A 13827-nucleotide genomic window follows, 5' to 3' on the forward strand; every position below is an offset into this window, starting at 1 on the left:
ATATTATCGGTGTGTGGCCAACTTTAGTGGTTGAGGATCCAATTGCTATCCGTTACAACTAAGATTATGAACCTAAGATTAATTTGGCTCGGACTGAGCTGGTAGGACACTTGGAGAAAACCTCAGCCCTCATGGGACTACCTGCCCAGTATGGTGGTATCAGTTTGCTGTGCAGGTGGGGGGAGGTTCGTGAAACGGGTGTTGAGGCCTTAATGTGGTGGCCCCCCAGTGATATGCGAGTCCGACACTGATTGTAATTTGAAAGCTTTTAATCATTTGTTACCCAAACAGGGATTAGCTCGTGATTGTTATTTTTTTATATAAAAAAATCCTTCTTATTACATGCACTTGGTGTGGGTAGAAATCATGAATATAACTGCTTAGCTAATGTAGTCAGCAAGCTTTTATTAGCTGACACTGCTACTTTACCTGAAGCTAAACTTCATATGGCCATTTCAGACTGACAGGCCAATCTATATTGTGCTGAAGAGGTTACCTAGGGACTTGCATTCTGATTTTCCTTTTTCAGTTCTATATAAAAAGAATGTACTGCTAATATATGGCAGGCTTGTTCTCTTTTTGGACAACTAGGATACAGGCTGGAAATTATCTTTTAGCAATTCTGTAGTAATATTAGTTTTATGGAATATACTAAACTTTATTCTACCACATCTTCTACTACCTTTAAGGAGAACTAAACCCTAAAAATGAATATGGCTTAAAATGCCATATTCTATATACTGAACTTACTGCACCAGCCTAAGGTTTCAGCATCTCTATAGTAGTAATGATCCAGGGCTTCAAACTTGTCACAGGAGCTCCCCATCTTGGAAAGTCTCTGTGACACTCACATGCTTAGTGTGCTCTGAGCAGCTGTTAAGAAGCTAAGCTTAGGGTTGTTGCAAATTATCAATCAAAAATTAAGTTGGCCTGTCATATAATCTGATGCTACAGTGCTGATTATTAAATTCTGATGCTAGCTGCACAGGTTTCTGAGCTGCCATCTAGTAATTATCTGTATAATTAATAATCAGCCTTATAATGTGACATTTAGATTCATGTATGTGCATTGGTCCCTAAGCTCAGTAAGTGACAGCAGCCCAGAGCATGTGCAGTGAATCAGCAAAAAAAGAAATGGGGAGCTACTGGGGCATCAGAACTTCCCTACTAAAGGGCTGTGGTTGCCTTGGCTGGTGCAGAAGCCCAAAACATAATGTACATCATTTCTAACCTATGTCTTTAGTTTGGCTTTAGTTCAAGAAGAAATGCAGAGGAGTACAACTGATGTCAGCTTCACTATTTGGGTGAAGACACTTCTTCAGTGATGCCAGTTGTTTTATTTGAACTGAGAGTGAGAGTTATTTCCTACTCCTTTAGTAACCATTGTGAGTAACCACAGGTCCAGTAAAGAACAATTTCAATGTCCACATTTTCCAAATACAATGTCATAGCTTTTGAAGTCCTGGAATTACCACAGGTATGTTTTTCTTTCCTTACCAGTTTGGCATTTTCCCAATAGTTTAGAAGCACATTCATTATTAAAAAAAAAAAGCTTCATTGCTGATTTGTCATTTTCCTTTCTCCCAGAAAAATGTCCAAGGAAATAAATCTTAGTTATATGAAGTTGCTTGCCAGCTGCATAACTGCATGCCATATTTTGTGGTTTTGTATTGAGAATTTAGACTTATATTTGCTGATGAGGGGCTTTGTTGGAATAGAGTTGGAGGACTTTATTCAGTTGTACATGATATGCTGTTAAATCAGTAATGACATTGCTCATGAGGGAATTATACAGAGATGTTATTAACTACTTATAAATAATGTTTATCAATTTTTTCATGAAACATTCATAGCTAGCCTATTGCCAAGATTAAACAAGGCAAACTGAATATGTGACTTAAAGCTGGCAGTCATCAAAATAGTAAAAGTTAAATATGGCATATTAAGCGCATAAAAAAAAGTGCATGCCTTTTCTGCCTCCCTTTAACTTAATTAAATTCATTTGCCTATTTACACTCGATCATATAAAAGCTTGCAGTATCCTACAGCTTTATTTCACAAATTTTAACAAAAGTAACTTAATATTAATAATTAATATTAAGGTGTGTTAAAAAAAGTCTCTCATATATTTGTGAAGCATACAGTGTAGAGTTTCTAGTTATCCTTTATCAAGCTCATAGCACCATTTTGCACTAGGTCAGTGATCCCCAACCAGTGGCTGTGAGCAACATGCTGCTCTCTCACCCCCTTTGATGTTGCTCCTAGCGGTCTTAAAGTAGGTGCCCATTTCTGGCTTGGAGGCAAGTTTTGGAAGCTCAGGGACACAGTTTTACTCCAAGCAGAGTCTTCTGCAGGCCAGCAGTCCTCATGGGGCTACCAAATAGCCAATCACAGCATCCCCAAAGAGCTTAGAAATAGATAATATACCACCCATTGACTTCTATAGAAACTCATATTATAGTTGTTGGATTGTTGGATTTTCCATTCAACTTTTTTATTGATACATTTTGATCATTCTAGTTGGAAAAACTCAAATTTAAAAAAATTCAGGATTTCTTATTTTAAAATTATCTTGAATCATGAAAAAACATGAATTAAATTCAACATGAATTGATTTGTCAGACGTTGTCGGGATGTAAAAGAGGTATAAAGATTATAATATTATTTAATTTAATTTTCCTAAAAAATTATTGTATATAATATTGTTGAGAAATCTTTGTAAAAGATAATTTATACACCCCTTGCCTCTGCAGTTTACATACAAGGATTGCAGATGTCACAATCCATTTAGTGTCTAAGAGGAGTGCTCTCTTTCCCTATATATTTGCTTTGACTTGTCATTATATTGATTGTAGAAATATTTCAACATATTCATTATAGATGGGTTATTTAGAGCATTTTCAACATTTCCCTCTTCTGTATACAGTATATTCCTGCCAGAAGTGCCCCAAGTGACAGACAAGGCTGATAATGAGAGTACAGTCTTCACTGCAATTGATCTATGCCATAGCTGCCTTTGGAGAATGCAGTATCCACTAGCTCATTAATCCATAGCTGCTGCTTCTTTATACAGATTCAGAAAGTCACCCCTTTTGTTTAGCACATCGATATACAGAAATGTGCTATCAATTACTGCTCTTGTGGCTCTGAGACTGCCTAGCAACTCACTGCAGACAATCTTGAAAAACTCGGATCAACAAGGTGGCAGATGTGGTGCATTGCTGTTTCTTATTGAATTAATGATGTACTGCTTGTACCAAGGAGAGAAACTCAAAAGGAAATAGAAAAATCAGATTGTTTCAGAATATTTTTGCAGTGCTCTTAAATGTGATATCAGCGTACATGTTCTATGATACAGGCCACAGGAAATGCTTGCAGAAAATGTGTAAGACATAAAAATACTTATGGCATTACTCACTGGTAATCTGTACTTCTAGATGATACTCTGAATATCATTATCCAATATCTCCTTGCTGTGGAGATCAAACTCCACAGTATTATTTGTGCTTGGGGCTTGTTTTATATTAGCATTACAATGGGACTTCTTGACCAAGATATTATCCCTTACTGTTCAATTATAAAGAGTTTTCTGGGTCAATGAATGCTTTTTTTCTTTGTAATAGGCTTTTGATAGATACAATAGAAGTAGGTCTGATCAGATATTTGAAAGGAAAAAACACCTTCTTTATACATGGAGCTTTAATCAATGCACTTTGTGTTTGCATTTAAGTTCCTTCTTTTCTTATCTACAGTTAAGTGTTTAATCAGAACTAACATATTGCCTGCATCAACCAAGGATTTTCTATGGACTCCAAGAAAACAACAAAGTCTATTTTTGACCATTGTTATATTTTTTCCTATTGGTGTATTTAAAAAAATGCTTGAGATAAAGTACTTCAAAGCATTAATGTAGGTCACCCTCCTTGGGCTCTGGCTTCTCCCAGATCTTCTCTGTATCTGGTATATGGTAAGTTCTCTAGTGGTTATGCTTCATGAGGTCTGTGTATCGCCCTGTTTGTACTAAGCAGCATATTGTACCAGTACAAAGAGCAAAGAGCTTAGGGGCCCTGGGGTTAAAACATGGCAACAGGACTTGGAGTGTTGATGCCCAGTCTTTGTCCTAGGTAGAGCTAGACGTTTGTGCATATAGATCACATAGAAAATGGAGAACTATATATTTTATTGTTACTATTTAAGGGGAACAAAAAAAAAACAAGAATGTGCCAGTGATTATATGCGCTTAAAAAAATAGTTTTAGACTAATTTATTACACATTTCTTCAAAAAACCCTACTAGTCCCACCCATCTGTTCACTACCTGCTGATTCTTATCCTAGGCTGTTCACGGAAGCCGGTGGCACTTAGCATACTACACTACAATAGGAACCATTTAGCCGCTAGACTGACTTGAAAGGGAACTGAAGCCTCTCATTGGTTGTGCAACAGCAGATCTATGGGGAGCTCCAATAAAGGGGTCATTTTACAGGGCCAGTTAATGATCATTTTTAGCCCAGAGTGAAACCAGCAGCTACCAGCTTAGGGGGATCTTCAGTTACACTATGGGGCCCATTAATTAATGTACAAATACTAAAAATTCTTATTTTTTAGAACTTTGCGTATTTTCTGTGATTTCATACTTTGCGACAATTTGTGCGACAAATCGTATTTGTCGCAACGAGTACGAAAGTTTCAGAATTCATTCAAGCTTCATCATGACTTCCTTGGGCCAGGTTGGAGCTGCAGAGTGCCATTGAGTCCTACGGGAGGCTTCCAAAATCATGCACAGAAGGATCAAGTCAAAGTTTTTCTCGCCTTTTACGATCGTTCTGATACAAAAATTTTGGAACTTTCAGATCGTACCACGATATGTTCTTACAACCACAATCCGAAATTTTTGTACTTTTAATACAAACAAATATAAAAAATTCGGCCCCTATATGTCTCATTTAATTCACAATCTGTTTCAGCACAAAAAATAACTGTCTATGCTTAGTAAATTAAAAGTATGAGGAGAAAGGAAAGGCAAACTTCATAAATGTGAAAAAGTGCTGTACTATTTTTCTACCAATATTAACTGCCTACACACTTCATAACATATGAAAAGTGCTCATAAAGACCTTTGAAATGTCAGATATAAGTTGTTTTTCTGCTTCTTATTCAGCCAGATAACTAAATTTCCTTCTTTATATGATTGTTTTATATGTAAATCTCTCCACCCTCCTATTATAGCTGTCATTTATTTCCTTGAAACATTTTTCTAATAAGTCCTGGTGGACAATTTAAAGATCTCTTTAAGAACTAGGATCATGAAAATTACATATGGACAAATGGAAGATTAAGCAATAAATTGAGATTTTACTCTTAATTGATTACACCAGTTGCCTATTAGAACCACTTCATCATTGTTTTCTCCAGTCTTCTTATAACCTTCGTTAAGAAAATTCAATAACCCTTACAATCCTTGTAATTCCAGGGGTAATTCATTCCCCCCCAGTCCAAAGATTATCATTTTGTCCAATTTTTTTTTAACTAACTACCTCAAAAATAAGTTAACTTCTTTAATAATCTCAAAAACATCAGATTGATGTGAAGGAGGAAAAGAATGGCTTTTATAGGGTACAATTAACAAATGGTTTGAAAAATGAATTACCTTCAGTGTAACTTTGTTCTTCCTTTTGTACACGGTTGTCAGGGCATAATTCATCCACACTTTGCCCCTTAAGTTGGATGTCTCTCTTTTACTTGTTTTCCAAATAATTTATGTAAAAATTGCACATTGTTTGTTTAATGTGATTATAAATGATCCAATGGTAGCACTTCTTAATACATAACATCCATAAAAACAATCTATGTAACAGGTACAGAATAAATGTGGAGTCTCTGGAATCTTTATAAAACACTTTTGGATGATTGACGACACAGCAGCTTTGGCTAATCACGTCTTTTCTAAATGAAACAGGACAATGCCTTATAATGAGGGTTTTTTCATATTTCCCTGTGTATCACATTAAATACAGTACTGCAGTGTACTTCCCACAGGCTTTGCACACAGATTTTTGTGATATGCTTTAAGTCAATAACTCGTCAAGCAAAGAATGAGCCTGAAGCTGAGTAGCAGGGTGGCAACGCTCACAGTCGTTCACAATCTGCTATGCTATAAATATCTGACACTGATTAGCGAAATTTAAGGATGTACAAGACAATTATATCTCTGTTCTCATGCTGGGAAAGCTTTATCTGAATCAAGATTTTCAATATGTAGAAAGTAAAAACAATGTTTACATGTTACTGCTTTTATGGGTGTGCATAGAACAGGACCAAATGCATGAAGCGGCAAACCCCCCCCCCCCCAGTGTGTTCAGTTTGATCAATATATTGTTTTATTTTTAAACCACTACAGTCAGTATGTGCAAGCATGCATACTGAATAGGGCTATGCATGGCCTAGGTTGGTACAGCCATTTACTTGATTTTTCTTTTCTTTGCTTGGATGCATCCTATGAAGTAGTAGCAGAATTCTCTTGATATGGTTTGTAACTGCATGGGTGTGCCTTCCATCCCTGCTTGGGATTGCCACAGGTGCCGGTTGTTTGCTTTATTCTGTTGTTTTGGAAGAGTGTACCAGGCCGAATAGCAATAAAGAACACAAGGTGTGCGGGCAATAGATATTCCAAATGTGTCACTGATCATCACACTTCACAAATGCTGTCTTTATAATATCTCATTCAATAGAGTTTTCCCAGTGAATTTCTTAAAATGGCTTATTTAAGAGGTCAGTCCTAGACAGACGGACTTTAGTGTTTGAGAGCCCTTAAATAATTCTAAATTCTACACTGTTAACCAAGTTCTCCAATTCTGCACTACTGGGATCTCTCTAGTGGAATTTTGTACACCCAGATAACACATTCTGCTACTAAGTAAGCCATACTTATCTGCATTTGGCCTTCTGTTGCAGTGCTATAAAATCCAGTGGTGCGTGTCCAAAAATTGGCGCAAGAATAGTTGCGCGTCAAAGAATAGTTGCGGGCGTCAATTTTTTTGCCACGCGACATTTTCGCTGTTTCACGAATTTTTCGCTGACAGATTCGCTCATCACTATTTACCTTTCTAAGAAAGTAGTGAAAATGGACACATTGACTAACTTTTTTTTTTTTGCTTTCAGATCTTATGGGGATAGAACATGGCTAAATGCAGTTTTAGAAGCTTGTAAACATGAAAATATTATATATATATATATATATATATCTCATATATTATCTGAATTTGGTTGTGCAAAGGACTTGCTTTCTGTTTAAGTATGGGGGACTACCAACCCACAGATACAGATCAGGGCTTTATGTGCTGTGTTGTGCCTTTACTGAAACATCACTTCCTGCGTACATTGAAATCTGAGAGCTGCAAACATGCTACCTCATGATACAGTACATTAAAATGCACAAAATGATCAGATAATCTTAAATTCTATTTTTTGTATTTGTTGTATTTTATTAAGACTTCTACTGTGCAAAATGAGTACTGTACCCTGATTTACACACCTTTTTCCTCAAAAGCTGCTCTTCAGTTTTAGTCTCTATATCATGAAATATACTGTGTAAATTGCAGCATATTTAATTAAATAGAAATTTGGGCATCAGTGAGCATTTACTGTCTTACATATTAGGCATTTTTAGCATTTTTTAAGGTCATCTTTAGAAAGCGTCGTTATGAAAAGGAAGAATTAATATGCATTACAATAACAGTAACTTTCTTTTCAGAGCAATATGATAATTAGACATTAAAGATGGGTTTAGTACTAAGAGATATGAACGGACCATGAATTGGTTATCTAAATTAAATTCTAAATGAAGCCAATAAAAATGTTCATTGTTTTGAGATAAGACTTAAATGCAAAATTTCAGGGCTGGTGGTAGTGGAAAAAAATCAAAGAATTTTTTTTTTTTTAAATTTAGTCTTGTGTAGTTGTAAGAGAAGGGTAAAACTGCTGCTCTTTCTTATTGCATACGTTGCAGTAGTACATCATATTAAAATGCTCTCTATGGTTGTAGTCAGCATTTCCGAGTGGGAATAATGTTATTTGCCCCAAGCAGAGAATTAGTAGGAGTATGCAGAAAGAAACTACATTAATTGTTTATATTGCTTTATATATATATTATGCTATTACAAACAGAGTGAAGATATAATCTAGAGAGAGAATTTTATTTGGAACTCTGGATTGTTTTTTCCCATGGGGTAGACAAGTGTGTTCTTTTTCATGCTCATGAAAAAAAAATTGAAGGACAAATGCCAGAATCATGTTTCTATTAGAACTGGAAGAGGACCATAATAATACCATTTTTAGTTGCATTTATAAATCCAGTGTATAGCAGTGGCTGTCAGATATTTAGTAGGGATGCACCGAACCCACTTTTTTGGGTTCGGCCGAACCCACCCCACACTGCCGAGTCCTGAACCGAATCTGAATCCCAATTAGCATGTGCTAATTAGGATCGGGAAGGGTTAAAAGCAAATTTTTACCCCTTTCTGAATGCTAATATATTTTCACTCCAAATCTCAGCCTAACTGACTTTCAGATTGGGCTTTCAGGTGTATCTAGAAAGTGAATTTGTACTACCCCCCCATCTTGCAACTTCTAACTATCTAACTGCTAACAAAGGTTCCATGCGTTAGTAGTCTACTTTCAGACCTCCCTTATACGATAATATATGTTTAATCAATTCCACTGACTTGACTTCACAAGTATTAACAGTGATCTGAAAAAAGCATGTGTTTAATATTTAATAGTTAATATTAATCTATGCAAGCTAAATCGCCACAACTAAGTTTTTTTTTTTTAAAGTTGCAGCCACTAATCGCTCCATGTCTTCATTTTTTAAGCTAGGCCCCCATTGTTATTGTTCCAAGCCCCTTCCCCACCCAGGAGGCCAGCTCTACAGTTAGGGGTTATATGATTTAGTTACTATACATGTACCTAGTTACCTCTTCATAGTCATATACTGTACAATGTGCCAGGCCTTTAACTCATGCAATGTTTCATATTTTATCTGTAATGGTTTCTTTTTTCACTTTTGCTCCTAGGTGTCAGTGCACCACTTAGCAACCTACTTGACACGTCTCTAGTACCTCTTTTTATTTTGGTCGGCTGCACTAGTCACCTCAATTGGTTACTGCCTGTTTGCTACTTAACCAGGGTACAGAAAACATTAAGGTACCCGCTGGTGTAGTAACGAAACAACTTAGTGGGTGTGTGGATTCAAATGAATGCAGACTTATGAGGTTTTGGAGGATCACACCACCTTCGTACACATGCTAACCAAAACACATTTATCATGATTGCAAAGAAGGATTGATACTACAATAATTTGTACATGTATCCCCTGTATTAGAAGAATTTAGGTGAAGTTCTTTTATATGGTGTATTTGCATTCTAAATTAAGTAATAAACGTGGAAGTTCAGCAGAGGACATATGCCCTTACTTGAACTCCACTGAATCATTCATTAAATTGTTGAATGCAGCAGCTAAGTCAAACAATTGACAGATCATGTGTAATAGAGGAACAGATGCAATTGCATTCTTTCCACCAGTACAACAATAAGACATTTCATTTATTTAGACAGTAAGGGAAATTTTGTGTGCATTTATGTAATGCTATATATATAGGGGGAGACTAAGGCACGAACGCTTTGAATGTGGCCGAATGCGTTTTTTTCGTAATGATCGGTATTTTTGCGACTATTTAGTCACCGTCACGACTTTTTCGTATATTTTTCGCGACTTTGCTGTCGCGAAAAAATCATATTGTTGTGCCGAGTACAAAAGTTCATTTAAGCTTCAGTATCGTGACTTTCCTTGGGCTAGGTTGGAGCTGCAGAGTGCCATTGATTCCTCTGTGAGGCTTCCAAAATCATGCAGAGTCGGAAAGGTTTTTCTTCCGTTCACGATTGTTCAATACGATAAAGTCGCGAAATTTTCGTTTCCAATCCGAATTTTTGCTATTCGGGATTCGAATTTGTGCTTTGGTAAATCTGCCCCATAGAGTATACTTCCCTTGAGCAACATGCAGGTTTTTCACCTGTGGAAAACCCTATTGTTTTGTAAAGGACAAATCTTTATTTCCCAATTCTTGTCATTCTGGTTAAAGCTTTTATGATGTGATAAGGTCTACTTTATTTAAAAAATAAAATATTTGGACTGCATTAATATTATCAGTGAAATATGGATTGTCAATAGTTATAGCAGTGCTCATGTTTGCTATTCTACCCTGTCCCAATAATTGCCCTATCCTGCACATGATTTATTTATGCGACGATCGATTGATCGATCCTAGCCTTCCTTCTGTATAGGAAGGAGTCGGGCTAGGATCGATCAGTCGATCATCGCATAGTGGATTCTGCCCTGAATTGCCGTATCGCCCTATTTCAAATGACCGGAAGCCAAGTTTTAGAAGGTATTTTCTAATAAAGCATTCAAAATAATAAATGATGTGCAGGATAGATTTTTTTACTTCCTAGTTTCTGCTCTGTTTCTAGTAAACCTTGGCTCTGAATAGTTTCAATGAGCCCAGTGGAAGAGTTTAAAATATAAATGCTTATATGTACCTGTGTGAGAGGCATAAACAAAATGTTGTAACATTGTCTCCTTGTTTTTCTGTGCTGTAAAGATCACCATCCTGTAAGATCACAAAACAAAAACTGTAGTACCGTGTTAGCCAGTGTCAAAAATAATAATAAAAAAACAACAAAACACAAATACAAGAGTATTGTAGAAATGATACCTATATTGGCTAATAATAAAAATACATCGCAAGCTTTCGGAGCTCTAAGGCCCCTTCATCAGAAGGTGTTAATTCTAAAAGGGAACTTTGGATCTGAAGGAGAATGGAAGATCTATGAATTCAAATGTATGGAGTTATTCAACACATTAAGACAGGGCCTTAATTTGGGGTCAGGTTTCATGTCACACTATCTGATCTGACTGAATCCAGACCCCTGGACTATTTACAACCCACCCTAATAAACCTTAATTACTTTCACTATCTTCACAAGTTATCTCTATCTATCTGTAACTTCCTAATTTATTGCTTGTGAACACTTCTCTCTGATCTATCAGTATAAATGTTGTGCCATTTCAGTTCTCATTTGTATTTTGCCTGATGAAGGGGCCTTAGAGCTCTGAAAGCTTGCAATGTATTTTTATTGTTAGCCAATATAGGTATCATTTCTACAATACTCTTGTATTTGTGTTTTGTTGTTTTTTTATTATCATCCTGTAAGATGAAATATACAGCATTAATTATGGAGGTGTATTTGAGGAAAACATTACCTAAATATGGATTTGCATTATCTATTGTATTCTTGGCAGTTTTCTAAATTGTGCTTATTTTAAGTTTTGCATTTTTTGTCATTCTATTTGCCCAAGTTTCTATATAACATGTCTAAGTACAAACATTCTACATGAAAAGTAACATGCATACTATATGTAAGTATAGTTTGCAAATGAGATGCTTATATTAAAGTTAATAAAGAGTCCAGTGTAGTTAAAACTAATTTTTTTTTTGTGGATTGTGTTCACTTTTTGAGATATTATAGTTCTTTATTTGCAGTTTGGCATCTTCTGGGCACTATGCCAAAAAGCAAGGGTATACCGGTATTGCCGCATCTCCGTTAAAATATTTCCACATCATTTTCACAGTCTCTCTCTAGCCTGAATTTATATATATTTTGTTTATGAATATGTTGTATCAACAGAATTTAAAGACAATCAAACAAAATGTTATATAGAAAACATTGCTGTGAGGTTTCTCCTGTAGGTTCTGTGAATGTAACTGTGTCACTACACTATTTCCTGCTTGGTGTGGAAGTTCTAATAACTGCTAGGCTGCGCAGAAGTCCATCTCATGATGGAAATAATTAATAATGGGGTTTTTTTCATCTGGCTTGTTTCCAGTGCCTGCAGCTTCTGTCTAACTCAAAGACATTTTGTAGAATTTCATCCGTCTCCCCACTGGACATCAAAGATTGCTTGCATTTCTGTGGGCAAATACATTCCGAAGTTGTCAAAAAGAATAACCTCTGAAAGAGCCAATAGCAGTGTAAAACATGCTTAGTATTTTATTACCCCATGGCACGTCTGCATGGTAATGAAAACAAGGAAAATTACTTGTACTTTTAACAACTTCACGATATTGCATTGTTAATATTACAAGAAGCACCTTGAGGGAAATGCTCTGTATATAATGTAGTTTGTTATAATAATATCCTCCATTACATTGTATTTATTTCACCTGTAGCTGACAGTGAAGTTTTTATTTTAATATCCCTGTACTGTGTATACAGTACACCTAGTAAATTGCTGGTTTAAACAAAACATTTTAAAGCAGTGGTTCTCAACCTGTGGGTTGGGACCCCTTTGGGGGTCGAACGACCCTTTCACTGGGGTCGCCTAATACCATCAGAAAACACATATTTCCGATGATCTTAGGAATAATTCTATGGTTGGGGGTCACCACAACATGAGGAACTGTATTAAAGGGTTGCGGCATTAGGGAGGTTGGGAATCACTGTTTTAAAGGGTCCTTGACGGCATAATTTGGGCAGAGCAAGTGTCAACACTTGTCAGCAGAGAGGAAGGCTGTAGAACCCACCCTGTAAAACCTTGCATATACAGTAATTCATGCACTCAGTTATATGTTTGGCATAACATTATTAAGTAACAGTAACAAAACCCTGCTGTTAGGTGTGTGCCATAAACCACAGCAGAAACTATATTTGTACTTAAATGGTACAGCAATTTAAATAACTTGTTAGTTTAGCATAATTATATGAACATAGTCACAACTGTTTTTCTTTTTGCCGTTTACTTTGAGTAAGCTCTTTAGTTTAGTTTCAAAGATTGTTCTTCCTTTGCCCTGGACAGCAAAGCTACCCTTAATGCAATACCGTTGTAAGAATAAATGTGTAATTATTTTGCTAAAACAATTCAAAATATTGTACACTCATCTGAAATTTTCAAACTGATTTCAAGGATATATCGGATTCTCCTAAATTTACTCCCCCAACACCTTATGATGATGATGATGATGATTGGTTCAGGCTATACGGGAGGACTGGGAAGAAACAACAAAGAACTGTTATGATTTCCTAACTTCCACTAAGGATAGGTTTATTCACTACAAAGTCGTAAACAAGGCCTATGTCACCTCCATTACACGTTTTAAAATGGGGAGAACGACAGATCTAGAAGTTTCATTAACATTTACTGGACTCCTGCTTGGAATGCCTTTGGTGGAGGTAAACATTTGCTTGAGAGAGATAGGAGGTTTAGCACAGGCAAAGCAAACAAATGCTCCAAAGTTTTAAACCAAATATATGAAACCTCTACTGTGACATTAAAAATAAAAACTACTAAAGCATGTCTAAAATATTAAAAATATTATTATAATTTAATGTTCTATGAGGACAGTGTCCACTGAACTGAACATACAAACTGAACTGTTTTTTTTTTTAATTAACTTTCCTTTAAATTACTTTCCTTTGTTTTGTAGGAACAGTAATGTGTAAAGAAGATACATTGCCCATTTGCAACCTGAATGTATGAACTAACAGAAGGTTTTGAGTGGGGCACCATTGGGAGCTGGGACAGAAAGCCACAAGGCCCTTGGGTAAGGCATATTAGAAAACACTTTAATTGCTATGGGTTACTATCAACTATTTTATTACATGTGGGGGATCAGAGCAAAGTTGTTATAAAATTTGTTAACATGTCTTTAATAATAGATGTGGTTCAAAATTTCCTGAATTAAATCAAGATTGATGGATTGATCTTGTGTTT

At 36.0% G+C, this 13827-nt stretch overlaps 1 protein-coding gene across 5 annotated transcripts in view; it reads left to right on the forward strand.

The window, feature by feature from the left end:
* Positions 1–13827, forward strand: part of nav3 (neuron navigator 3) — a 384230-nt gene that overhangs the window by 46866 nt on the left and 323537 nt on the right. For all 5 annotated transcript variants that reach the window (XM_031898936.1, XM_031898938.1, XM_018092258.2 and 2 more), the window contains exon 2: positions 13541–13657. The gene's annotated coding sequence lies outside the window, so the exon portion shown is untranslated. The remainder of the gene's footprint in view (positions 1–13540; positions 13658–13827) is intronic.

This window comes from Xenopus tropicalis, chromosome 3, assembly GCF_000004195.4.
Source record: "Xenopus tropicalis strain Nigerian chromosome 3, UCB_Xtro_10.0, whole genome shotgun sequence".
In the NCBI taxonomy this organism is placed as follows: domain Eukaryota; kingdom Metazoa; phylum Chordata; class Amphibia; order Anura; family Pipidae; genus Xenopus; species Xenopus tropicalis.